Source organism: Schistocerca piceifrons, chromosome 2, assembly GCF_021461385.2.
Source record: "Schistocerca piceifrons isolate TAMUIC-IGC-003096 chromosome 2, iqSchPice1.1, whole genome shotgun sequence".
In the NCBI taxonomy this organism is placed as follows: domain Eukaryota; kingdom Metazoa; phylum Arthropoda; class Insecta; order Orthoptera; family Acrididae; genus Schistocerca; species Schistocerca piceifrons.
In genome coordinates this window covers 27200827-27228078 of record NC_060139.1, presented here as the reverse complement: position 1 = coordinate 27228078, position 27252 = coordinate 27200827, and the positions used below count along the sequence as shown (strand labels likewise).

Sequence of the window (27252 nt, the reverse complement as noted above, 5' to 3'; positions counted from 1 at the left end):
CACAGGAACGAAGGAAGAAAAAATTGATAAAGGGTATTTTCCAGTATGTCCAAATGAGCGAGTGTCCCGTGTCTAGCCTCCCTTCCGTATTTCGTTTTTACTTTCAGATGAGACTTCCTTAAGTATTCGACAGAAACTTGTACATTATTCAGCAGGTTTGATTTTCAGTACGCTTCCGACAGAATAGAAAAAAAAAATCTTCAAGGATTTATCGAAGGGCAGACTCCTGTTCTGTACAGGACCTTCTTGCAGTATATGAGAACTTTTCTCTATAATGTGTTGTTTATTCGCATACTCTATCACAAATTTTTTCGCATTTCATTAATTCTTCAGTTTCTTTTGTTTATGAACTTCCTAATCAGCATTCTGTAAACTATCTACTGGCTTGTTGCATGATACAAGGCGCCCCTGTACTCCGTGATAAAATATATTAGCACAAATCAGTGCCTGATCCGTAAAAAAAAAAAAAAAAAAAAGGAAGACGTTCTGGTACTGTGACCTTCCAGGAAGTGCTTTTGACATTTTCATAAAACGTTATTTTAACGCTTTTCAGAGCATTTTAAAAGTGTGAATACAACAATTGTTTTACATTGCTTCAACTGCCGCAAAAGCTCTATCGTACCGCATCTCAGAATCTACGGTTCTGTTGTTGGTTTCTTTTCCCAGAGGTATCGGTGCGGCGTACCGGTGCGTACCATCACAGATGCCGAATTAACTGCTACAGCCATAGCTGTAGTGAGCAGTTAATAGGAAACTTTTATGATAGATCTTTTACTTATCTTGCAGCTGGCGTAAGCGTACAAGGTACTTGTTTCGAGGATAACCCTAACAAAAAATTTATCATAGCCCAGCGTTGTTTTTCAGATGAGACTGAAGTGTAACGCTTTATTTTTGGCGTATCCACTTTTTTGTTTCCATATCGTCAGATCCAGTAACATTTTTTACATGGAATAAAGTCATATTTTTCGTGATAAAAACTTACTGCGTAATAATTCTTTGTTATACCACGCATAAATCAAAGAATCTTGAGTGATTCTGGTGCCTTTTTACACTATATCTCAAAGAGATAATGTCCTCAAAGCTTCCTGAACTGTCTGTGATACAAAATAAAAGTTATTTCTGCTTTTGAAGGTCAAGTATAAATCCATGTTATGTAACGTGTTTTACACATTAAAATATTTTAAAATTATTGTGGAGGTAAAAGATATCTACGATATTGACGAGATAATTTAGTTGTTTTTGAAAAATACAGATGTTTACCGTCACAAAATCACCACAATATACATAGGTAAATTAACCAAAAATCAACAGTTTTCATAAATCACAGTATTTTGACTTTATAAAATACAATTAGAAATAAAGCTGTATTTTAGATTTTGTTATTGTATTTATAAGAAAACTAATTTTCGTAATATAACCAGGTGAAGTATTTAAATATCGGTATATCAACTAACTTTAAGTACGGAATACACTGTGTAAATATCCAAAATATGACTCACATACTACATATCAGAAAATAAGCACATCCATGGCCGAAAATAAAGACATGTAATGACTTTCTGTAATCTAAGAAAGTTACATAAGATCATGCATTAATATAAAGACGAAGTGGACTGAATCGCATAGCCCCCACCCCCCACCCCTAATGTAGGTTTGGATCTCATACCGCCCCACACAGAATCACGTAAGTAATTAATATAAAAATAAATAAGAGGTTGATAAGGAATGATGGAAAGAATATTAGTGTTTAACGTCAAATGACGACTACGTGTAAATGAGTGGTTGGTAAGGAGAATGTCAGCATGTAACGTCGCACTACGACTGCGTTTCGGGAAGGATGGGCAAGGGAACGAGCAGAGTCATTTTCAAAGCTTCCGTGATTTGTCCAAAGAAATTTAGGGAAAATCTAAGTTGTCGCACAAAGATTTGAACCTCTGTCCTCGGAAAACGAGTCCGGTGCCTTTCTACAGCTTCACCTCGCTCTGTGACAGGTTGGTAGTTTGCTTCTGACGTATTCTTTCAATTCAGGGATGGTTCCATGTAGATACTCTGGACATGTTTTGCTTCGAGAGTGCTCAATTTGCCTAGCTATTGATCTAAAATAAAAGAATATAACTGCACTTTATGCGGAGAGTGATATTTTAATTTTAGTATCCGACGGTTTCTCGTATTCCCGTCCTAGCCCGAGTATCCGTAGGAAGAACATGTCAGAAGTACTCCTGCTCCACAGTGCAGCTGCCGGTAGCGCCCGCCAGAGGCGCAGTAGTCGCGGCAAGCACGTCAGTTGCCGCCGCCCACTGACCGCTGTTAACCGCCAAAAATCGCAGCCCGGTGCCTGTTAGCTGTCTGTCGCTAGTCTCTGAATCGCCATTGAATAGTAGAGTCTTGAACTAGCCTGATTTACGTTTGTGATTTGGATTACTACCTGGACTATCGTATACGCTTAGGACGACTTCGCCACGCTCTGGACTTATTTTTATCACCTGTTCCCTTAGTGATCTCCGCGGTGATTCACCCCCGGAATCACTCTGTTTCGTGCTGCCAGTCTCTACGTTACCAGCAGTGCAAGTTATTACGCACACAGAGTAGGACAGAAAATTAATTGTTTTGTGCTGAAGCAGAATCATGCATGCTAATGGAAAAATAATTGGAGGAGAAAGTTTCTCCCGGCGTATAAAATGTTGAAATAAGTTATGGGAATGCAGTCAGTCCTGTGAAATCCTACAGCAAGTATCAGATGCAATTAGAGATCATAAAATGAAAGCAGTGCTTTTTGCCGATGACCTGATATGGGGAAATTGCGAGAAGGAGGTGCAAGAGCAGTTAGATGTATGGGAGGCAACGGCAGCACAATATGGAATGCATTTCTCTGCAAAGAAAAGTGAAATAATTGTCACAACAAGGAAGAAGAATAGGTCAAATGTGGATATAACTTGTGGAGGGGAAAAACTACAAGTGGTAGAGAACTTCAAGTACCTGGGAAGCATGATTGAAAGTAAGGGGGGAAACGCAATGGAAATAAATGAAAGGTGCAGAAAAGCAGGGCAGTTCTACAAATGCATTAGGGGGCTTATTTGGAGCAAGAAGGTGCCACAGAAATCCAAGGGAATTATAAACCGAACCTACTTTGTCCCCATATTGGCATACGGAAGTGAGACATGGGTAATGCACAAAAGCGACAAAAGTAGAATACAGGCTAGTGAAATGAAGTTCCAGAGGAGCAGGTTGAGTGTAACAAGACGAGACAGATTGCGAAATGTGTATGTGAGGGAAAGACTAAAGGAGGAACCAGTACAGGACAGGATAGAAAAATCAAGACTGCAGTGGTATGGACACGTGAAGAGAATGGATGAGGTAAGAATTCCAAAGAGGATGTTTGATCTGCAACTGGAGGGGAAGAGGCCCAGAGGAAGACCAAGAGATAGATGGGTGAAGGGAGTGAAGGAATGTGTGACGAGAAGAGGAGAGAACTGGACGAAGGTGGAAGAGGGGGAATGGTGGAAAGACAGAACACGATGGAGAGGCTTGTGTTCCCGACAGACCCAGCCAGTGGCTGGAAACTGTCCAAGATGATGATGATGAATGCAGTCAGTGGTCCTTCTCTACAAGGCATAACTGCAGCAAGTAAGCCCTGTGCCAGGGAATTAAAACCTCCGTTCGCAGGGAAACTCCGTAAAGACACGACACACACACACACACACACACACACACACACACATACAGATATTGTAAACAATAGCGCCATCACAAACCAGTGCAACGAGCGCAGACAGTTGGAGCTGGGATAGGAAGCGTATTGTCACCTATTATTGTTTATGGAAGACCTCGATGGTCGTGTCTTGGCGACTCTGGCAGCTCTAAATGGTTCAAATGGCTCTGAGCACTATGCAACTTAACGTCTGAGGTCATCCGTCGCCTAGAACTTAGAACTAAATAAACCTAACTAACCTAAGGACATCACACACACATCCATGCCCGAGGCAGGATTCGAACCTGCGACCGTAGCGGTCGCTCGGTTCCAGACTGTAGCGACCAGAAAGCACGGCCACACCGGCCGGCCCTGGCTGCTCTCAAACCTGCGTTTTTCAATTCAGATATGTAGACGATACCTTTGTCCTTTGGCCTCATGGCAGTGAGAATCTGAACGACTTTTTAGAACATCTCAATTCAATCGACTCGAGTACTTGTTTCACGATCAAGGTGGGAAAGGAATTACTGTCTTCCCTTCCTTGATGTTTTGGTTAGGAGGAAGGCCGATGGATGGTTGGAACATGCCGTTTATAAGAAGCCTACCCACACTGACTTGTATCAACAGTCTGATAGTTGTCAACACCCTGCTTAGTCTTGAAGGAATACTTCTTACCTTGATTCTCAGCGCCCGCGTCATGTCGGATGCTGAAAGTTTGTCAGCTGTGTCAAATGGTTCAAATGGCTCTGAGCATTACGGGACTTAACATCTGAGGTCATCAGTACCCTAGAACTTAGAACTACTTAAACCTAACTAACCTAAGGACATCACACACAGCCGCGCGGGATTAGCCGAGCGGTCTGGGGCGCTGCAGTCATGGGCTGTGCGGCTGATCCTGGCGGAGGTTCGAGTCTTCCCTCGGGCATGGATGTGTGTGTTGTGGTGTCACCGCCAGACACCACACTTGCTAGGTGGTAGCCTTTAAATCGGCCGCGGTCCGTTAGTATACGTCGCCACTATCAGTGATTGCAGACCGAGCGCCGCCACACGGCAGGTCTAGAGAGACTTCCTAGCACTCGCCCCAGTTGTACAGCCGACTTTGCTAGAGATGGTTCACTGACAAAATACGCTCTCATTTGCCGAGACGATAGTTTAACATAGCCTTCAGCTACGTCATTTGCTACGACCTAGCAAGGCGCCATTATCAGTTACCATTGATATTGTGAATCATGTAACGGCAAGACCGACGTTCTTCATTAACGGATTAAAGTTAAGTATTCCACCAGCTACGTCCGTTTTTTTAAATTCTAATTTCCTTGTCCTGTTCCAGACCTCACGCCAGCCTGCGTGAGCTAAAACGCGTGCCTTTCGGCCTCCTCTAGTAACACGGTGTTGGCTCTCCTGCCAACCAAAACATGTGTTTGTCCTTAGAATACTTTAGGTTAAGTAGTGTGTAAGCTTAGGGACTGATGACCTTAGCAGTTAAGTCCCATAAGATTTCACACATTTTTTGAACATCACACACATCCATGCCCGAGGCAGAATTCGAACCTGCGACCGTAGCGGTCGCGCGGTTCCAAACTGAAGCGCCTAGAACCGCTCGTCCACAGCGGCCTGCCCCCACTGAGTCAGCCCATTTCGAGATCACCTTTCGTCAGAGTAGTTATATCGAAAGACAGATCATACCTATTATCGACCAACTGAGCGCTGGGTGAGTGATAATAACGCCGAGATGGCACCGAAGTCTACGGCCTTACGCAGGGAGAATTTCGAACAGGATTGGTTGTGTTTTGCGGAAATATGATGTGAAGTGTGTTGTTCGACCACCATCTAAGATAAGGACCTTTTTAGCTTCCGTAAAGGATGACCTTGGTTTGCCTAAGGCGAATTTCTGCTGTATTCCTTGAGGTTGTGGCATGTCATATATTCGTCAGACTATCACGACTGCGGAGACCGATGTACTGAGCATAAGGGTCACACACGCTTATAATAGCAGAGCATATCCGCCATTGCAGAACATTCTCTTGGCACCAGTAATGGTTGGTTGGTTGGTTGGTTGAGGGAAGAGACCAAACAGCGAGGTTATCGGTCTCATAGGATTAGGGAAGGATGAGGAAGGAAGTCGGCCGTGCCCTTTCAAATGAACCATCCCGGCATTTGCCTGGAGCGATTTAGGGAAATCACGGAAAACCTAAATCAGGATGGCCGGAAGCGGGATTAAACCGTCGTCCATCCGAATGCGAGTCCAGTGTGCTAACCACTGCGCCACCTCGCTCGGTGGCACCAGTAATCCTACGGAATGTAACTACATGGAGATTCTGGCATGCACTTCCAGTTATCGGCAAATTGTTATAAAGGAAGCAGTTGAAATTAAATTAGCAAGTAACCTTATAAATAGAGATGCTGGTGTTTCTTCAGATGCTCCAAGGAATCCTGCTCTCTCCCTTGTCAAACAACAGGAGACCGATTTAATGCTACCTCATCCGTTGATTATTAATTTCACTGTCGATAACTTCTGACGTTGGTGATCTCTGGTTTGTGATGGCGCTGGCGTTTACAATGCGCGCGCGCGCGCGCGTGTGTGTGTGTGTGTGTGTGTGTGTGTGTGTGTGTGTGTGTGAGAGAGAGAGAGAGAGAGAGAGAGATCTATCCGGAGTTTCTCTGCAAACAGAGGTTTTAAATTCCCTTGCGCAGCGCTCCCTTGCTGTAATAATGCCTTGAAAATGGCAGGGTGTGCTCCTCTGGCAATATCGGCGGTTGTCAACGACGTCCCCAGGCTGCATTCCCGTAAGTTATTTGAAGAACAGGTTCAAAAAATGGCTCTGAGCACTATGGGACTTAACTTCGAGGTCCACAGTCCCCTAGAACTTAGAACTACTTAAACCTAACTAACCTAAGGACATCACACACAGCCATGCCCGAGGCAGGATTCGAACCTGGGACCGTAGCGGTCGCGCGGCTCCAGAGTGAAGCGCCTAGAACCGCTCGGCCACTCCGGCCGGCGAAGAACAGGTTACTGCTGTCATTTCGCTCAATATTTTTCAAATAAAATTGCTTGTCTATGGAGCAGAAAAGATACCAAGGAACACAACAGATTAACAAAAGATAGTCTAAATTGGATTTCGTTTTCGAGACTCCGGCGGATCACGTTCCCGGCTCCTTTAATCTGGCAGCCGCCAGCGTTGTGGCGTATTCTGCCGAGTCCGGGCGCGGCCTGACGAATCGGGAACGCGCGGGGTTGGGCGCGCGACGTGCTCCGAAAGGATTAGTAATTGAATCTCGCCGGCCCTCGTCCATCTGGGCCGACCCTGTCGCCGAAGAAAGACCGCCCTCTGGCTACGAGGCAGCTACTCCACGGCCGCCACAAGTAGTTCCGCTGAAGCACAAGCAAAGAAAATACTTTTGAAGTAAAGGCTATTGAGCCTTCAGATGTTCGATACAATTTTATTTCTCGGCTGGTTTCACTTATATAAGTAACATCACTGGAGGAAAATCTGTACAGTGAAAAATCAAAACGACATATAACATCAGACAGGGAGTGATCATGGGTTCTGTCTAAATAAATGTCATGATGAAGTGCATGAAAATTAGTTTCAACATTGCACCGCATTTTTAAAATGTGATTATGCCTATTAAGGCTGTTTTAGTTTTATTTATAGACCATGCCCTCGTAGACATGTTACAGAATCGGGTTTATCTTCTGAAGGAGGCTCAAGTACTTGGGCTGAAACATAGGTAAAGGTTGGTTTCATTGCCGCAATCGAGGCTGATAGTTTCTTATATACTAGCATTAAAATTAATTCTATCGTTTATATGCACTTCATCATGACAATTATTTATATACGATGGACTCTCCATAAGTAATGCAGCCATCTTTTTCTCGGCCAGTTTCGGTTAAAAAAATGCGGAATTTGCTGTGGGATACTGTGGAACATTCCCGCTTCAGCATCTACAGTCTCATGAAGTTCCGATAGGTGGCGGATCTGTACGTAGCCTTCAAAATGGCGTCTGTAACGGATATGTGTTCCGAGCGGGAAACCAGAGCATCGCAGGTATTCACAGGCGCTTGCAGAATGTCTACGGAGACTTAGCAGTGAACAAAAGCGCGGTGAGTCGTAGAGCGAGGCGTCTGCCATCATCGCAACGAGGTCGCCAAGCCTGTCCGATCTCCTATGTGCCGGTCGGCCGCACACACCCACAGGAAACTGAAGAAATAGAGCGTGTTCGTCGCTACAAAAATGCAAACGAATTTATTCTACTCCACGACAACGCAAGGCCCCATATCACACAAGTCTGCGCACCCTAGAGGAGCTCACAAAACCTCATTAGGCTGTTCCTCCTCATGCACCCTACAGCTACGATCTCGCACCTTCCGACTTCCATCTGTTTGGTTCAACGATGGCTACACTTCGCGGGAAGCAGTACTTGGATGACGGGGGATGTCATCGATGTAGCAAGACGTTGGCTCCACCGTGGACCAGTAGAATGGTATCATGCGGGCATAAGAGTAACGTGGTATAATGACGTCTCATTAAGCGGAGATTATATTGAAAAATACGGTTTTGTAACAAAAAAAAATGGGGAATAAGATGGTGTTTTGGAATCCTGAATAAAACCAATCTGCTTTCAGAAAAAATATGTAGCATTACTTATTGAGCGTCCCTCGTACGGCATATGACCACGTACTACGAGTATTTGGTGTTAACGTCGTTACGATATTTCACTGTACAAACCTCCCTCCAGTGCTAACGCTTGTAGCATGTGAAATCGGTTGAGAAATAAAGTTGCACATGTACAGCTGAAGGCTCAAGACGCTTTACTTCAAATATCTGAGGCTGTAAACAGTTACATTGATAAAGTTCTTAAAGAAAATATTGGCAGCAAGCGGGAGGACGTGGTGACCCGGTATTGTCTGGCCTAGCCCTTCCAATCCGACAGTTAGGGAAAACGGTCTGTAAGTATGGTCTAGCATCAACCGTAGAGTGTGGTGGGGGTCCATCATACTGGAATCATAACCATTACCTGATTGCTAATGGGAATCTCCCAACATTTCCGGCAGTAATTCACGAATAAAGAGACGGTAATTTCCTCCACAGAGGGTGTTAGGCAGAAGATGTGGCTCAATCAGATGGTCGTGAACAATATCAGGCCACACATTTTTGGGACATCTCTGTTGGTGATGGAACGCACCAACTGCGTAAGGATTTTCCTACTTCCAGGCAGGGCTACGTTCATCACACGGCATTTTGAACAACGTTTCTGAACATCACTAGCGTCAAAACCTTCTTAGATCGAGTAGAGAAACAATGAACTTGCTGCGTGTTTCGCACATAAAAGTTGTTTCTTTGGTAAGGATATAAGCTGAAGCATTAATTAAAATTTGTGCCACACCTGTAACTTGAAACCAGGTCTCCCACTTGCTAGGCAGACATGCTAACAACCTCACCACTGAAGCATTCTGAGTATCATGACTGCATGGACTACGCTCGTCCAACGCCCTCCTTTACACCAACTCCAGTTCACACCTTCAGCCCATTATGCCCTCGTTAAATTCTCAATATTGTCGAGGCTCTCCTGTATCGGAATAGCGCCACTGCTTTCTACGTAATGGGGAAATCCTGATCGACTGAGCTGATGTAATTACGTTTTCCTGGGGACGTACGAGTCTCAACTTTATCTTTGATAAGGATAGACGCCGAAGGAATAAATTAAAATTGGACTTTTTTCTACATTTTGTTCGTTATTGTTCGTTGTATTTGATCGTTACAATCTAGATGCCTCATTGTGTTTTATTGTATATGAGTAAAGTTTTACTTCGACAAGAGCCTTATGTCAAGGGGTTACTACACTTGACATTTAAACTTCACACCTGAAATGCTGTTTTGCTACAGTATTAAGTTATGGCTTCAGATTTTTTGATCTTAAGAAGGTTTCATGTAACAAGAGCCATTTGGCGTTTTTCTATGTACTTCGTAATACATGAATATTCTTACCTTACAATTTTTTATATTTAGTTGTTACTTTTTGTTTTGTTTAGAATATTTTTGTAACCATTAATGTTATTTTTAGCGTCCACTAGACCTTCCCCAGAAGAAACTTTTGTAATTATGGAAACCTAAGTCGAATATTCTAATAAACTTTTACCTGCAACTCGTTGCCTGATTTTTCAACCTCTCCAAGTCCACTCTAATATTTTGTAAAGTAGTTTCTTACACACTTTATTTAGTGCGATTTTAACTGAACTTAGTACACACATGACTTACTTTCTGGAAAAAAAAGTACTGTGAGATTGGGACACCTGTCTAAATATAAGCCCCAGACAAATAAATAGCTGCTGAACGATGTGATGTGAACTGGAGATATTTGCTCGGCGAAAGACAAGAGATGTTTGCACAGTAACTGGGATTTGCATGGGCACAACTTATTCCTGTGTTTCTGCTTACGAAAATATGAGACCAGAACTAATTGCAAACTACCAACAAAAAAAAATGGTGTTAAATTGCAGCATGTTGCGTTTACTCCACACGGTGAAAGGTCAGCAGGAGATGCTCCACCGAAAAAGTAGCAGTGAAAGACTGTTAGGACGACGACGACTTTGCAGACGGAGTAAAAGCTCGGATAGGATACAGATGTGGAAGGAAGCTGGACGTGTCCCTTTCAAAGGAACCATCCCTGCATTTATCTTAATCGAGTGGAAATCCACCCAAAACGATGGAGATTGTAGTGACCTCATTTCTTCCAAAGCATGTCCATTGCTCCACGTCATTCTGCAGCGGATAGTGTTCTATACAAAGCATTCGATCGTCAATAAGTAGTCACATCCAACTGCATAGCACGTCGAAAAATTTCTTAATTTTCAAGGTGAAGGAGATGTAAACACGTAATCAATTATTCCTGGCAGATCAAAACTGTGTGCCGGACCGAGACTCGAACTCGGGACCGTTGCCTTTCGCGGGCAAGTGCTCTACCAACTGAGCTACCCAAGCACGACTCACGCCCCGTCCTCACAGCTTTACTTCCGGCATTACCTCGTCTCCTACCTTCCAAACTTTACAGAAGCTCTCCTGCGAACCTTGCAGAACTAGCACTCCTGAAAGAAAGGATATTGCGCAGACATGGCTTAGCCACAGCCTGGGGGATGTTTCCATAATACACTCCGCTGCAGAGTGAAAATCTCATTCTAGACGTAATCAGTTGACAACACCACAAGGTCGAAAATCGCGTCTACTGAAGAAAATTTTGCCTTTGACCTTGTGGATTTTGGCACATTACATCGGATATAGGGCAAAATATGCAACATCGTCTATATAAGCAAGAGGCATATTTTGAGCAGCATGCTGCCGACTGTCAGACCGACTGGCAGTACTTGGCCCGACGACGTCAGGTGTCATGTGCCTTTAGCAGTGCTGTCGAACACAATAACTGTAACTAATCACTGTACATACAGGGCTATTACAAATAATTGAAGCGATTTCATAAATTCATTGTAGCTCCATTCATTGACATATGGTCACGACACACTACACATACGTAGAAAAACTCATAAAGTTTTGTTCGGCTGAAGCCGCACTTCAGATTTCCGCCGCCAGAGCGCTCGAGAACGCAGTGAGACAAAATGGCGACAGGAGCCGAGAAAGCGTATGTCGTGCTTGAAATGCACTCACATCAGTCAGTCATAACAGTGCAACGACACTTCAGGACGAAGTTCAACTAAGATCCACCAACTGCTAACTCCATTCGGCGATGGTATGCGCAGTGTAAAGCTTCTGGATGCCTCTGTAAGGGGAAATCAACGGGTCGGCCTGCAGTGAGCGAAGAAACGGTTGAACGCGTGCGGGCAAGTTTCACGCGTAGCCCGCGGAAGTCGACGAATAAAGCAAGCAGGGAGCTAAACGTACCACAACCGGCGGTTTGGAAAATCTTACGGAAAAGGCTAAAGCAGAAGCCTTACCGTTTACAATTGCTACAAGCCCTGACGCCCGATGACAAAGTCAAACGCTTTGAATTTTCGGCGCGGTTGCAACAGCTCATGGAAGAGGATGCGTTCAGTGCGAAACTTTTTTTCAGTGATGAAGCAACATTTTTTCTTAATGGTGAAGTGAACAGACACAATGTGCGAATCTGGGCGGTAGAGAATCCTCACACATTCGTGCAGCAAATTCGCAATTCACCAAAAGTTAACGTGTTTTGTGCAATCTCTCGGTTTAAAGTTTACGGCCCCTTTTTCTTCTGCGAAAAAAACGTTACAGCACACATGTATCTGGACATGCTGGAAAATTGGCTCATGCCACAACTGGAGACCGACAGCGCCGACTTCATCTTTCAACAGGAGATTGGAAAACCGATGGATCGGTCGTGGTGGAGATCATGATCAGCGATTCATGTCATGGCCTCCACGCTCTGCCGACTTAATCCCATGCAATTTCTTTCTGTGGGGTTATGTGAAATATTCAGTGTTTAAACCAACTCTACCAAGAAACGTGCCAGAACTGCGAGCTCGCGTCAACGATGCTTTCGAACTCATTGATGGGGACATGCTGCGCTGATTGTGGGAGGAACTTGATTATCGGCTTGATGTCTGCCGAATCACTAAAGGGGCACATATCGAACATTTGTGAATGCCTAAAAAAACTTTTTGAGTTTTTGTATGTGTGTGCAAAGCATTGTGAAAATATCTCAAATAATAAAGTTATTGTAGAGCTGTGAAATTGCTTCAATCATTTGTAATAACCCTGTATATTTTAATCCCCAGGCGCACTGGCTCTCACAGTTCATTCCCCGTAATAACATGTCCATAATGACAAGTGTAGGGGAGGCGCAAGTACTGAACCTACCGATACCAACCATCTGGTTTAATCCATGACATCATCAAAATGGTGGACGTAAACCACTAATCGAAATGCAATACGCATAAAATTTGCGCTATAACAATAATCAGAGTGAGGCTGATGAAATCGCGTTAGTTATTTTCGCCTACTCAGAACTTGTCACCTTTCAACCTAACCTAAACAACTGGCTATCCTATTGATCTGCTTGTCAAACAACCTGGTCACTGCTCAAAGGCGACGCCCGGTATCGGTAGGTTCGAACTGACCGAGGAGGCTTTTATTAGCGGGAGGTACGAAATGATGGATGGTAGTGATGAACAGCAATTATCGAAGCGTGATCTCTATGATTCCATCGTTATAAAGTGACAGACTTCTTTCCCAGCACTGCAATATGACTCCTCGAATGACAATATTTTTACTGTCTGGCCTGGATCCTTAATAATAGTCCGTCTAAAGAATCCCTTTAAGTTATGCCCGCGAGAGACGGCGCATATCCAGTGTTACCAGACACCGACTGCTACGGCGCCGGTGCTTTCCTTCGGCAGCCCCTCGGCGACAACCTTTGCTCAAGAAGCCCGTCGTTACCGGCGCGGCGTGGAGCGATGCAGACGAACCGCTCATTATCCCCTACCGGAAGGAAGTGGGTCTGCCCACCGAGAGGGGGGGATCCACAAAGACGGAACAGGTTCCCTTGTTTGTTGCCATTCCCTTGCAGGCGCACTGCTGCATAATAAGATTGAGCGGCTACAGTTCTTCTACACTCGTGCGGATTTTCGATACTGATTTCCTTGCAGATATCAGATTCTTCGGAACGACGAAAGTAACTTTCACTGTGGTTATTAAAACCACGTCTTGCTCAACGAGATAATGAAATTTCCACGAATTATTTCAACTCGTCTGTCTCAATGTATAAAAAATGCCTTTCTAAATACCGATAATCGTCTACAGTTTCAGTTCTGACACCGACGGAGACTTATTTCTTGGATACTTTTAAATGTTTGTTTGGTTCTTTTTAGTTTTATTCTTCTTAGCTAGTGCGATAACATCCGTCATATATAACAGATATAAATCTTCTGTACTTTTAAACCGAAGGACAACGTCGACTGGGTACATTCGCACTGTTATTTGTCCGCCTTGCAGTTTTACTCCAGTCCTGAAATTTCTTTCATTTTCTTTACTGCAGTTTCGTCACGCGGGCAAAGCAACATTAGCGACGAGCTGGAGGCAGGCCATACACTATTCTCAACATAAACATCTCCCTCTTACTGTATCTTCCTCTGCTACAGTTACTATTATAGATTACTCGTCTACTCTGTAGTTTATCCTCGTTCAATTAAAAATTTAGAATACATCATACACCTCTGACTGTCAAAAGCTTTCTCTAAGTACACAAACACTATTCTTCACCAGTTACTTCAGCAAAATCATAATCGCTTTTCCTGTATTTTTCACGTGTTCTGAAAAAAAATCGATCATCTACTGCTCTTTCATTTTACACTCTAAACTGAGCGTTGCAGTCGGCTGAACGGACATGGGCCAAATGATGTTGTTGTTGTTGTGGTCTTCAGTCCTGAGACTGGTTTGATGCAGCTCTCCATGCTACTCTATCCTGTGCAAGCTTCTTCATCTCCCAGTACCTACTGCAAGCTACATCCTTCTGAATCTGCTTAGTGTATTCATCTCTTGGTCTCCCTCTACGATTTTTACCCTCCACGCTGCCCTCCAATACTAAATTGGTGATCCCTCGATGCCTCAGAACATGTCCTAACAACCGATCCCTTCTTCTTGTCAAGTTGTGCCACAAACTCCTCTTCTCCCCAATTCTACTCAATACCTCCTCGTTCATTATGTGATCTACACATCTAATCTTCAGCATTCCTCTCTAGCACCACATTTCGAAAGCTTCTATTCTCTTCCTGTCCAAACTATTAATCGTCCACGTTTCACTTCCATACATGGCTACATTCTCTTCCTGTCCAAACTATTTATCGTACACTCCATACAAATACTTTCAGAAACGACTTCCTGACACTTAAATCTACACTCGATGTTAACAAATTTCTCTTCTTCAGAAATGCTTTCCTTGCCATTGCCAGTCTACATTTTATATCCTCTCTACTTCGACCATCATCAGTTATTTTGCTCCCCAAATACCCAAACTCCTTTACTATTTTAAGTGTCTCATTTCCTATTCTAATTCCCTCAGCATCACTCGACTTAATTCGACTACATTCCATTATCGACGTTTTGCTTTTGTTGATGTTCATCTTATGTCCTCCTTTCAAGACACTGTCCATTCCGTTCAGCTGCTCTTCTAAGTCCTTTGCTGTCTCTGATAGAATTACAATGTCATCGGCGAACCTCAACGTTTTTATTTCTTCTCCATGGACTTTAATACCTACTCCGAATTTTTCTTTTGTTTCCTTTACTGCTTGCTCAATATACAGATTGAATAACATCGGGGAGAGGCTACAACCCTGTCTCACTCCCTTCCCAACCACTGCTTCCCTTTGATGTCCTTCGACTGTTATAACTGCCATCTGGTTTCTGTACAAATTGTAAATCGCCTTCCGCTCCCTGTATTTTACCCCTGCCACCTTCAGAATTTGAAAGAGAGTATTCCAGTCAACACTGTCAAAAGCTTTCTCAAAGTCTACAAAAGCTAGAAACGTAGGTTTGCCTTTCCTTAATCTTTCTTCTAAGATAAGTCGTAGGGTCAGTATTGCCTCACGTGTTCCAATATTTCTACAGAATCCAAACTGGTCTTCCACGACGTCGGCTTCTACCAGGTAATTGATAAGCGACTGAAATCCAGATGGAATTTCCCCAGTTCCATGCTGCCTGTACCAGCAGCCCTAAGACGTAGCGAGGGGTACAAGTTGTGAAACAACGGTTTACACCGGTGAGCCAACACGTTATATCCACCTGTTTAATAGCGTTTTGTTTCACTTTTCAAACACAGTACAACAGAGATTCTGATTGGCATGGATTTTACAAGTCGTTGAAAGGATTCTAGAAGTATGTGGAATCAAATGTCTACGCACAGGTCAAGCAATTCCCACAAATTACGGGATGGCGGTCTACGGACGCGCAGCTGGCGCCCAATATGTGTTCCAATGGGTACAGATGAGGCTCATTTGCTGGTCAAGACATTAACGGAAGTTCGCGATACCGCCACTCAAACGACTGCAGCAGCACGACTCTGACTTCCAACACTGACAGTTGCCCTGCTGGAAAATGTCATTGACATAGGGCGAGACATCAAGCATGAAGCGTTGCAGGCGGTCCGCAATAATGTTCGCGTAGTTCCTGCTGTCGTAATGCCTTTGATTACCACTACAGATCCCATGAAGGCCCAACTCAATGCACCCCATAGCATAATTCTGCCCTCACCGGCCTGCATACGTGGTGCATGTTTCTTGCAGCCCTTCGCCAGGATGATCGGGTGTAAGGACCCAACCACTGACCTGCCAAACCAGAAATTCCATTCATTCCACAGGTGACACGTCTCTATTGATCGACGGTGAAAACTCGATGATGCTGTGCTGCAATCATAGCCGACGTTGTTGTTTGGTGAACACGGGGACACGTAGTGTTCGTGTGAGGTGGAGCTCCATGTTCGACGGTGGACTTTGAACGGTGTGCTGAGAAATACCTGTACCAGCACCAGCATTGTCGTCAGACCTGCCACAGATCGTTGTCTGTCCTGGATTACACAGTGTGGGATACTCCGACCTCTGTGTTTTGCGATGAGGCGTGGACGTCCAATATCATACAGCCTCCTCGTTAGTTCACTGTTCTTCAATCACTTTCCATTGGTGCTCAAGACAGTAGCACTCCAACAGGCGACCAGTTTTGCCGTTTCAGAGATTCTCGTTTCCAGCCGCAGCGCAACGACAACGTGCTCTTTGTCAAAACCGCTTATTTCAGTGGAGTTCGGCATTTGCGGTCCGTATCTTCGCTATAATGACTACCCAATCGACTCCCTTCCGCTTACATTCTTTCCTTACTGCGTCACGTACCCACAACACCACCAGGAGGCGTTCAACCTTGCGGTGAGCAGTGGCCATAGTGTTTTGGCTAATCGGTGTATTTCTCCAACGTAAGTTCTACCTGCTGACTGTTCCAAGAGAATACTGATGTATTGTAGACTGGTCCAATAAGGAGGTGTTTTCCTGTGAACCCTTGCTGATGAGAAAACACTGCCACACTGCTTCATTTCACATACTGCCTTCAGTTATAGAGGAAGATCTGAATCCAACACAGGTTATAACACAACAGTATGTGCTTCACAATTTTTCAGTTAGTTACTTCTATGATTTTAAACTAATTTCTTGTATGTGTATGTATTGTATTAATTTTGTTAGTTATCACCATTTAAAAATAGTAGTATAATTATGAAAAAGCTATTGAAAAACATTATTGTAAAAACTTTGTACTAGAAGAAACGTTAGCGGAGTCAGAGAAGTTCGTATTGTACAGGGTGATTCAAAAAGAATACCACAACTTTAAAAATATGTATTTAATGAAAGAAACATAATATAACCTTCTGTTATACATCATTACAAAGAGTATTTAAAAAGGTTTTTTTTCACTCAAAAACAAGTTCAGAGATGTTCAATATGGCCCCGTCCAGACACTCGAGCAATATCAACCCGATACTCCAACTCGTTCCACACTCTCTGTAGCATATCAGGCATAACAGTTTGGATAGCTGCTGTTATTTCTCGTTTCAAATCATCGATGGTGGCTGGGAGATGTGGCCGAAACACCATATCCTTAACATACCCCCATAAGAAAAAATCGCAGGGGGTAAGATCAGGGCTTCTTGGAGGCCAGTGATGAAGTGCTCTGTCACGGGCTGCCTGGCGGCCGATCCATCGCCTCGGGATAAGGTTTCATAACTAACCTTTTTCGTAGGACTCTCCATACAGTTGATTGTGGAATTTGCAGCTCTCTGCTAGCTCTGCGAGTCGATTTTCCTGGGCTGCGAACAAATGCTTGCTGGATGCGTGCTACATTTTCATCACGCGTTCTCGGCCGTCCAGAACTTTTCCCTTTGCACAAACACCCATTCTCTGTAAACTGTTTGTACCAACGTTTAATAAACCACCTATTAGGATGTTTAACACCACACTTCGTGCGAAATGCACGCTGAACAACTGTCGTCGATTCACTTCTGCCGTACTCAATAACACAAAAAGCTTTCTGTTGAGCGGTCGCCATCTTAGCATCAACTGACGCTGACGCCTAGTCAGCAGCGCCTCAAGCGAACAAATGTACAACTAAATGAAACTTTATAGCTCCCTTAATTCGCCGACAGATAGTGCTTAGCTCTGCCTTTTGTCGTTGCAGAGTTTTAAATTCCTAAAGTTGTGGTATTCTTTTTGAATCACCCTGTATAGAATCTAAAGATTCTGTCTCAAAGTTGGTAATAATATCGTTGAGCTCGAGCGCACGGAGTAGTACCACAGGGCCCAGCCCGACCTTCCGTGGTCAAGTAAGGAAGCAAAGTGGCGGTCCTCAGGGGCGCAATGGAGAGCGTTCTCGAAATGTTTTTTTAGGCATGGCAAGGCAATGAGAATGAGTGAGCGACCATATACACTGAGGTGCCGAGAGTCATGGGACAGCGAATTCCTCGAATACAGATGGCGGCAGTGTCGCATACACAAGCTATAAATAGGCTCTGCATTGGCGGAGCTGTCATTTGCAGTCAAGTGATACAAGTATAAAAGTTTCCGACGTATTTACGGCTGCACGGTGGAAATCAACAGACTATGAACGCGGAATCGGAGTGGATGCTATTAGCATGGGGCATTCTACTTCAGAAATCGAGATATATAGTGTCAAGAGTGTGTCGAGAATACCTAATTTCAAGCGTTACCACGGACAACGCAATGGCCGACGGCCTTCACTTAACGACCGAGAGTGCGGCGTTTGCGTAGAGTTGTCAGTGCTAACAGACAGGTAACTCTGCGTGAAATAACCGCACATATCTACAGGGTGTTTCAAAAATGACCGGTATATTTGAAACGGCAATACAAACTAAACGAGCAGCGATAGAAATACACCGTTTGTTGCAATATGCTTGGGACAACAGTACATTTTCAGGCAGACAAACTTTCGAAATTACAGTAGTTGCAATTGTTAACAACAGATGGCGCTGCGGTCTGGGAAACTCTATAGTACGATATTTTCCACATATCCACCATGCGTAGCAATAATATGGCGTAGTCTCTGAATGAAATTACCCGAAACCTTTGACAACGTGTCTGGCGGAATGGCTTCACATGCAGCTGTTCAATTGTTTCTGGATTCTGGCGGTACACCTGGTCTTTCAAGTGTCCCCACAGAAAGAAGTCACAGGGGTTCATGTCTGGCGAATAGGGAGGCCAATCCACGCCGCCTCCTGTATGTTTCGGATAGCCCAAAGCAATCACACGATCATCGAAATATTCATTCAGGAAATTAAAGACGTCGGCCGTGCGATGTGGCCGGGCACCATCTTGCATAAACCACGAGGTGTTCGCAGTGTCGTCTAAGGCAGTTTGTACCGCCACAAATTCACGAAGAATGTCCAGATAGCGAGATGCAGTAATCGTTTCGGATCTGAAAAATGGGCCAATGATTCCTTTGGAAGAAATGGCGGCCCAGACCAGTACTTTTTGAGGATGCAGGGACGATGGGACTGCAACATGGGGCTTTTCGGTTCCCCATATGCTGCAGTTCTGTTTATTGACGAAGCTGTCCAGGTAAAAATAAGCTTCGTCAGTAAACCAAATGCTGCCCACATGCATATCGCCGTCATCAATCCTGTGCACAATTTCGTTAGCGAATGTCTCTCGTGCAGCAATGGTAGCGGCGCTGAGGGGTTGCCGCGTTTGAATTTTGTATGGATAGAGGTGTAAACTCTGGCGCATGAGACAATACGTGGACGTTGGCGTCATTTGGACCGCAGCTGCAACACGGCGAACGGAAACCCGAGGCCGCTGTCGGATCACCTGCTGCACTAGCTGCGCGTTGCCCTCTGTGGTTGCCGTACGCGGTCGCCCTACCTTTCCAGCACGTTCATCCGTCACGTTCCCAGTCCGTTGAAATTTTTCAAACAGATCCTTTATTGTATCGTTTTTCGGTCCTTTGGTTACATTAAACCTCCGTTGAAAACTTCGTCTTGTTGCACCAACACTGTGTTCTAGGCGGTGGAATTCCAACACCAGAAAAATCCTCTGTTCTAAGGAATAAACCATGTTGTCCACAGCACACTTGCACGTTGTGAACAGCACACGCTTACAGCAGAAAGACGACGTACAGAATGGCGCACCCTCAGACTGCGTTGTCTTCTATATCTTTCACATCACTTGCAGTGCCATCTGTTGTTGAAAATTGTAACTACTGTAATTTCGAAAGTTTGTCCGCCTGAAAATGTACTGTTGTCCCAAGCATATTGCAACAAACGGTGTATTTCTATCGCTGCTCGTTTAGTTTTTATTGCCGTTTCAAATATACCGGTCATTTTTGAAACACCCTGTATGTGGGGCATACGGCGAAAGTATCCCTTGCGAAAGTGCGCTGAAATTTGGCGTTAATGGACTGTGACAGCAGACGACAAATGTGAGTGTAGTGTGCTAACAGCACGACATCGCCTGCAGCACCACTCTTGGGCTCGTGACCGTATCGGTTGGACCCTAGAGGAATGGAAAACCGTGGCCTGGTCAGATGAGTCCCGATTTCAGTCGGTCAAAACTGATGGTAGGGTTCAACTGTGGCGCAAAACTCACGAATCCATGAATTCAAGTTGTCAACAAGGCACTGTGCAAGCTGGTGGTGGTTCCATAATGGTGTGGGCTGTTTTTGCGTGACGTGGACTTGGTCCTCTGGTCCAACTGAACCGATCATTGACTAGAAACAGTTACGTTCGGCAACGTAGAGAGACCATTTGCAGCCATTCACGGACGTCATGTTACCAAATAACGATGGAATTTTTATGAATTACAATGCGCCATGTCACCCGGCCACAATTGTTGGCGATTGGTTTGGAGAACATTCTGGACGTTTCTAGCGAATAACTTGGCGACCCAAATCGCCCGACATGAAACCCATCGAACAATAATCGGACAAAGTCATGTTCGTGCACAAAATCCTGCACCGGCAACACTTTCGCAAATCTAGACGGTTATAGAGGCGTTAGGGCTCCGTGTCCCTGCAAGGGACTTCCAACGAATTGTCGAGTCACGCCACTTCGAGTTTCTGCACTACGCCGAGCGAAAGGAGGTCCGATACTATGTTAGGAGGTATCCCACGGCTTTTGACATCTCAATGTACAGTGTGTTTACAAAGTAATATCGGGGTTTTAACGCTTTATAATATTTATTACATTAAACTTACAGTTATAAACGATATGTAAAATGAAAGAGCAACTTAGTTTTACCAAGAACCTTACAAATGTTCAATGTGAGCACCATTTGTCACACGGCACACATCAAGTCTTTAGCCGAGTTCTTCCCAAACGTTGATACGTGTGTCTTCAGTGATTGTAGCAACAGCTGCTTCAATCTGGTTTCTTAATCCAGGGAGGTCTGCTGATAGCGGAGGCACGCACACACAATCCTTGATGAAGCCCCAAACGAAAAAATCGCATGGCGTTAGGTCGGGTGAACGTGGAGGCCACGCAAAGCAAGCTCTGTCATTGGGCTCCTTGCGGCCTATCCAGCGCTTGGGCTATAGACTTGATGTGTGCCGTGTGACAAATGGTGCTCACATTGAACATTTGTAAGGTTCTTGGTACAACTGTTTGAGTTGCTCTTTCATTTTACACATCATTTATAACTGTAAGTTTAATGTAATAAATATTATAAAGCGCTAAAACCTCGATATTCATTTATAAACACCCTGTATTTGGACACAGTGTAGAGCATATAAGAAGAACCGGTAACTGAAACAGTACTGTGCCGCCAAAATTATTAAAAGTAGCTCGTTGTTAAAGAACGGTCTATTAAGAATAATGGCCGCTACAATATGCATTACGTCGCACCATCTGCAATTCGCCACAAAGTAAGATCAAGCCGCCGGCCGGTGTGTCCGAGCGATTCTAGGCGCTACAGTCTGGAGCCGCGCGACCGCTACGGTCGCAGGTTCGAATCCTGCCTTGGGCATGGATGTGTGTGATGTCCTTAGCTCAGTTAGGTTTAAGTAGTTCTAAGTTCTAGGGGACTGATGACCTCAGCAGTTAAGTCCAATAGTGATCAGAGCCATCTGAACCATTTTTTTTTTTTTAAGATCAAGCCATTTATCGTTTTAGTTATGTGCACAGCTTGCTAGCGTTGTAGTTTCAGCATTTTGAATGTTAAAGTGTTTTTAGTTAAACTATAAATATTGTGTGTGCTGTAGATTATCCCAATCCAGTAACGATCTTCAGGATGCTATCCGTTCATCATTACGGCCGAGAGAATAATAAGTGAAAAAGGTAAGGTTAATTCGATGAAGAGGAAATTAACTACTTTTGCAGTTAAATTACGTAGTTCTCGAAACTAGATGCATCAGTAATTAAGGTTCTATATGCATCGCTGCGCTTCTATTACATCCAATCAATAAGCAAGTAAAGACAGTACAAAGTAAAAGCAGTTTGAAAAAATTGATGAAGTAAAGTGCATATGCTATTTTGACTAAAGTGTCTTTTCTAATTTTTGTTGTGTATTTGCAAGTACTTCACATGTTTTTTGACTTTCGTAACATTGGCATTGCAAAGGGGTTTGTTGTTGGTTAATGAAGTCAAATGGTTCAAATGGCTCTAAGCACTATGGGACTTAACATCTGAGGACATCAGTCCCCTAGTCTTAGAACTACTTAAACCTGACTAACCTAAGGACATCACACACATCCATGCCCGAAGCATGATTCGAACCTGCGACCGTAGCAGTAGCGCGGTTCCGGACGGAAGCGCCTAGGAAAAAAAAAAAATGTTCAAATGTGCGTGAAATCTTATGTGACTTAACTGCTAAGGTCTAGTCCCTAAGCTTACACACTACTTAACCTAAATTATCCTAAGGACAAACACAGACACCCATGCCCGAGGGAGGACTCGAACCTCCGCCGGGACCAGCCGCACAGTCCATTACTGCAGCAACGTAGATGATTTCGAAGTTCGAAGCAACGGGTTGTTTAGACGATAGACCCCGTAGTGGCCGACCGAGCACAAGGCGTAATGCTGCTGAGACAGTTCAGGAAGAAATGGAGACTGTATCGGGTTAGCCTATGCACGGGGAAGTCAGCGCTTGTGCAGTCGCACGTCGCACCGGCATTTCACAGACTACTGTTTGGATGGCACTTAGGCGTACCCTCCGATACTATCCGTACAAAATACATCGGCATCATGAACTGTTACCTGGAGATTTAGTGAAGGGGAGGGCATTTGCGGTGTGGGCGTTTCGAAAGATGGCGGAAGATAACGATTGGTTGAGTAACGTGTTGTGGACCGACGAAGCTCATTTCACGCTCCCAGGGTCTGTCAACGCCCACAACTGCAGAATTTGGGCTACCGAAAATCCTAGAACTGTCGTGGAAACTCCATTGCACGACGAGAAAGTCACGGTATGGGTTGGATTTAGCACATCTACCGTTATCGGGCCTTTTTTCTTCGAGGAAATGCGTGATTCTGGTTTTGTAACTGCTACCATGACGGGTGAGAGGTACGCCGATATGTTACAGAATCGCATCATCCCCAGCCTGGCTGATAAACACCTGCTGGAACGTACGATGTTTATGCAGCATGGCGCTCCACCCCATGTTGCTAGAGCGTAAAAGATCTCTTGCGCGCGTCGTTTGGTGACGATCGTGTGCTCAGCCGCCACTTTCGTCATGCTTGGCGTCCCAGGTCCCCAGACCTCAGTCCGTGTTTATTGGCTTTGGGGTTACCTGAAGTCGCTAGTGTGTCGTGATCGACCGACATCTCTAGGGATACTGAAAGACGACATCCGACGCCAATGCCTCACCATAACTCCGGACATGCTTTACAGTGCTGTTCACAACATTATTCCGCGACTATAGCTATTGTTGAGGAATGAAGGTGGATATATTGCGCATTTCCTGTAAAGAACATCATCTTTGCTGTGTCTTACTTTGTTATGCTAATTATTGCTATTCCGATCTGATGAAGCGCCATCTGTCGGACATTTTTTTGAACTTTTGTATTTTTTTGGTTCTAATAAAACCCCATGTCATTCCAAGCGTGTGTGTCAGTTTGTACCTCTCTACCTACATTATTCCGTGATTTATTCAGTTTTCAAATTTACACTGACTTTTTGATCACCCGGTACATCAGACCGACCGATTTCCGTCCCACTAGGATAATTTCTTCGAGGTCTTAGAGTGTATTTGCCAACCTCGTAAGTGCTTAACCTAGGAACTTAGCAGCACCTGTAGCGCAACGCCTCCACCCCATGTCATTCCAAGCGTGTGTGTCAATTTGTACCCCTCTATCTACATTATTCCGTGATTTATTCAGTTTTCAAATTTACACTGACTTTTTGATCACCCGGTACATCAGACCGACCGATTTCCGTCCCACTAGGAGAATTTCTTAGAGGTCTTAGAGTGTATTTGCCAACCTCGTAAGTACTTAACCTGGGATCTTGGTAGCACCTGTAGCACAACGCCTCCTTGGATTGCGATGCGCACAGCAGAGCCATGCAGCTCGCTACCCGAGCTCTGCCCTCCGCTCCCCCCAGTAATTACAGGGAGGAAGCGGCCCGTGAGGCAGCCACGCGGGACCAGGTGTTCCGGTGCGCGCCGAGCGAGTTCCAGCAGCTGCCCGCGCTCTAGTGTGGTCCCCCCCTTCCTGGGGGCCACTGCCTTGCCCCTGCTCCTGTCGTTGCATTACCCCACTCCGCGTACCGCTCTCTCCTACCGTAAGCGCACGGCCATTCGTACGGCCGCGACGAGCGTCAGCATGCGGTGCTAGAGGCGAGCAGCTGATGACCCCTCCACCGTCAGTAGCTGGGCTGCCGCACAGCGGGCTCGGCACGTGCGGGCGTCGTGGTGTTATCTGTGCGTACACGCGCGTTGGTGGAGTGCGTCGGGCACACGGCAGCTGTAATCCGGGCGGCGCGACGCTCTCCCACACCCCTGTGTTCATCAGCTGCCGGTTAGACGCGTCTCGGGGATGGAACCCAGGACGCTTTATCGTGCGTCGCTGACAGTGTTTGCAATGGATGCACCGTTGTCGTCCATTCATTCATTGTTTACGTTTTGGGACTACAGTGAAAAAATCGACTCTCACCAAGTGTCGCAGTAGTGGTTCAATACTTATCTTACTTTCATACTGGTCAAAATATTAAACTCGCCGTTCAAGTATGTGTGGTTACGGATGACGTGAAGATCTGTGTCTTCCTCCTTGACGTATGTATACTTCTTTTTTTGTTAAGATGTTATCTGGTCGAGTGATTCATGCGCACCTACCTCACAGGAACATACTAAGTTTAATAACTGTTCTCGATACAAGGCCGAAGATCACGTTTCGAAATATCCCGTCTCTATTCATTAGCTTTCGTTAGTTTCTCCTGCTTTCTTTTCAGCATAGGTGGTTAATTTGTTTTCTGCATCATATTATTTTGATATCGGTATCCTCAGTTACTACAGCAGCCTATTTATTTCAAAGCGTCACTCTGTGGGTATAACTGTCAGACTATGAATCCAAAGTTCCTAGGAGTTTTAGGGTTTCGTATCGCACTGGATTAGAACGGAATACTTACAGGATCATTTGTCTGTCAGTCTGTCCGTCCGACTGTTAAGAACCTTTTTGATGGGAAACGGGTAGACGCATCAAGTTGGGCTTAGTACACTACGATCTATGGTCCCTCTGCGGTGTAAAAAAGATGTTTCTACGTCAATGCAATCAAAAGATACGTTTATGTGACATATTTTGATACTCGCAAGCTCATGCATTAAAACCTATGTAGTACTTCCTGTTGTACTAGACTAATTAAGTTTGGCAAGAAGCAGCATTTCACACTAGAAATAAGGAAAAATGCGAAAATATTTTGTAGTTATATCATACGAAGACAAAATTGTATTTTTTGTTATGTTATCTGACTGTCTGTCCGTCTGTTATGACCCCTTTTTCTCAGAAACGAACTGACGTATCAAGTTGAAATTTATGTCACGTATTAAAGTCCACGGTCCCTGTGTAAAAAATTTGAGCGTCTACGTCGATGACATCAATAGAACCGGCCACTTCCGTCACACACACACACACACACACACACACACACACGCACGCACACACACACACACACACACACACACACACACACACACACACACACACACACACACATTATATATATATTTATATAAGCTTGTATGAGACTCTCTGACCTAGTCGCACTTACCAAGATCTTTTATGAATGTTATCGCCTCGTTTATCTCTGGTAATTTTTTGATAATGTGAAAAATGGTTTATGAAGGCGTGCTGAGAAACTTAGATGAAGGCTGAATTTTCGTTAATAGTACACAGCTGTACTGGTTTATTTTTTAGTAAAGATATTCGATTTCGTTCATGAACCGGACAGCCTTCGAGTCCCCAAAATGTTATTCAGCTATGCAGTGCGTAACTGCAATGCCCAATGATACTTTTAAAATGCTGCATTCTTACTACAGCTGACTTTGTCTAAGAATTATGTCGTGTAAACACAAAAGCCGGCTGTACCAACACTTTTCTTTTACTTTGAACTCAAATTGGTTTGATGTTTACAGCACATGATTGTTAAACACAGGCAGCTGTGTTAACAATGCAGCGTCTTAAGAGTTTCATTCGGCATTGTAATGCATAGCTGAATAACTTAATGGGATACAAGGATGGTCGTTATTCATGGTAGAATTCGATCGTTTTAATAAAAATAAAGTAGTGCAGCTGTTTATTATGAATGAAATTTTCAACGTGAAAAATGTTATGTAGCGCTGTGCTTCGTAGACCATGGTTAAAATGTATGCCCTCCTATAAAATGTTCTAAGGGCATACTACACCTAATAGGACCAAGTCCAGTAAACAATCCTTCAAATTAAAGGACAGCTTTACCTTCTTAAATGGACATGTCGCAAATTCTTGTATAATACTGCGCCGTAGGCAAATTTGCGGACCGTACAGTGTATTTCACAATACATCTCACGCACTTCTAGAAGTAGGAAGTTTTACACAGGAACCCATGTCCGGAAACGTCATCCAAAGGCGCTATAGAGCATCGAAGTTATAGGCACCGGCACCTGTAAATGTATGTATATAGAGGGTGATTCCGTGATGATGATACAAACTTTGTAGCATATCTGCGTACGTGAGAAGCTATGAGCATTTGTTCAATGGAGGAGATATGTTTCACAGTAGCGAAGATGAACAAGTGCTCACAGCCCCTCAGGCATGCGATTTAGATCCCGTGTTTACTGTACATTTTTTCCTTGCTTGGTCCATACTACCATCTCCGAAAGTTGCCCACCCTCTAGTCTTAGCAACAATAGTACCAGTGCATGTATTCCACTGTCAGAAGTATCAGAACGGTTTTTGCATACAACTTTCGACTCGTTCGTTCCCGGTACAGGGATCCTTACCTCAAATTGATAAATTTGTTCTTCTCCATCGTCCTACAAAGTTTGTAACGTTACCACGTTCTCACTATGCATATACATATAATTATAGACTCTGGCGCCTTTAATTTTGACGCTCCGAAGCGTCGTTGGATGACCTTTCCG

At 44.3% G+C, this 27252-nt stretch overlaps 1 protein-coding gene across 4 annotated transcripts in view; it reads left to right on the top strand.

Moving 5' to 3' along the window:
- The window catches only part of LOC124775910 (ankyrin repeat and fibronectin type-III domain-containing protein 1), a 703384-nt gene that overhangs the window by 409754 nt on the left and 266378 nt on the right, over positions 1–27252 (top strand). The window contains exon 1 of one of the 4 annotated variants that reach the window (XM_047250749.1): positions 24517–24909. The exons of the other annotated variants lie outside the window; for them this stretch is intronic. The gene's annotated coding sequence lies outside the window, so the exon portion shown is untranslated. Of the gene's footprint in view, positions 1–24516; positions 24910–27252 lie in introns of those variants that run through there. 4 annotated transcript variants of the gene reach the window in all.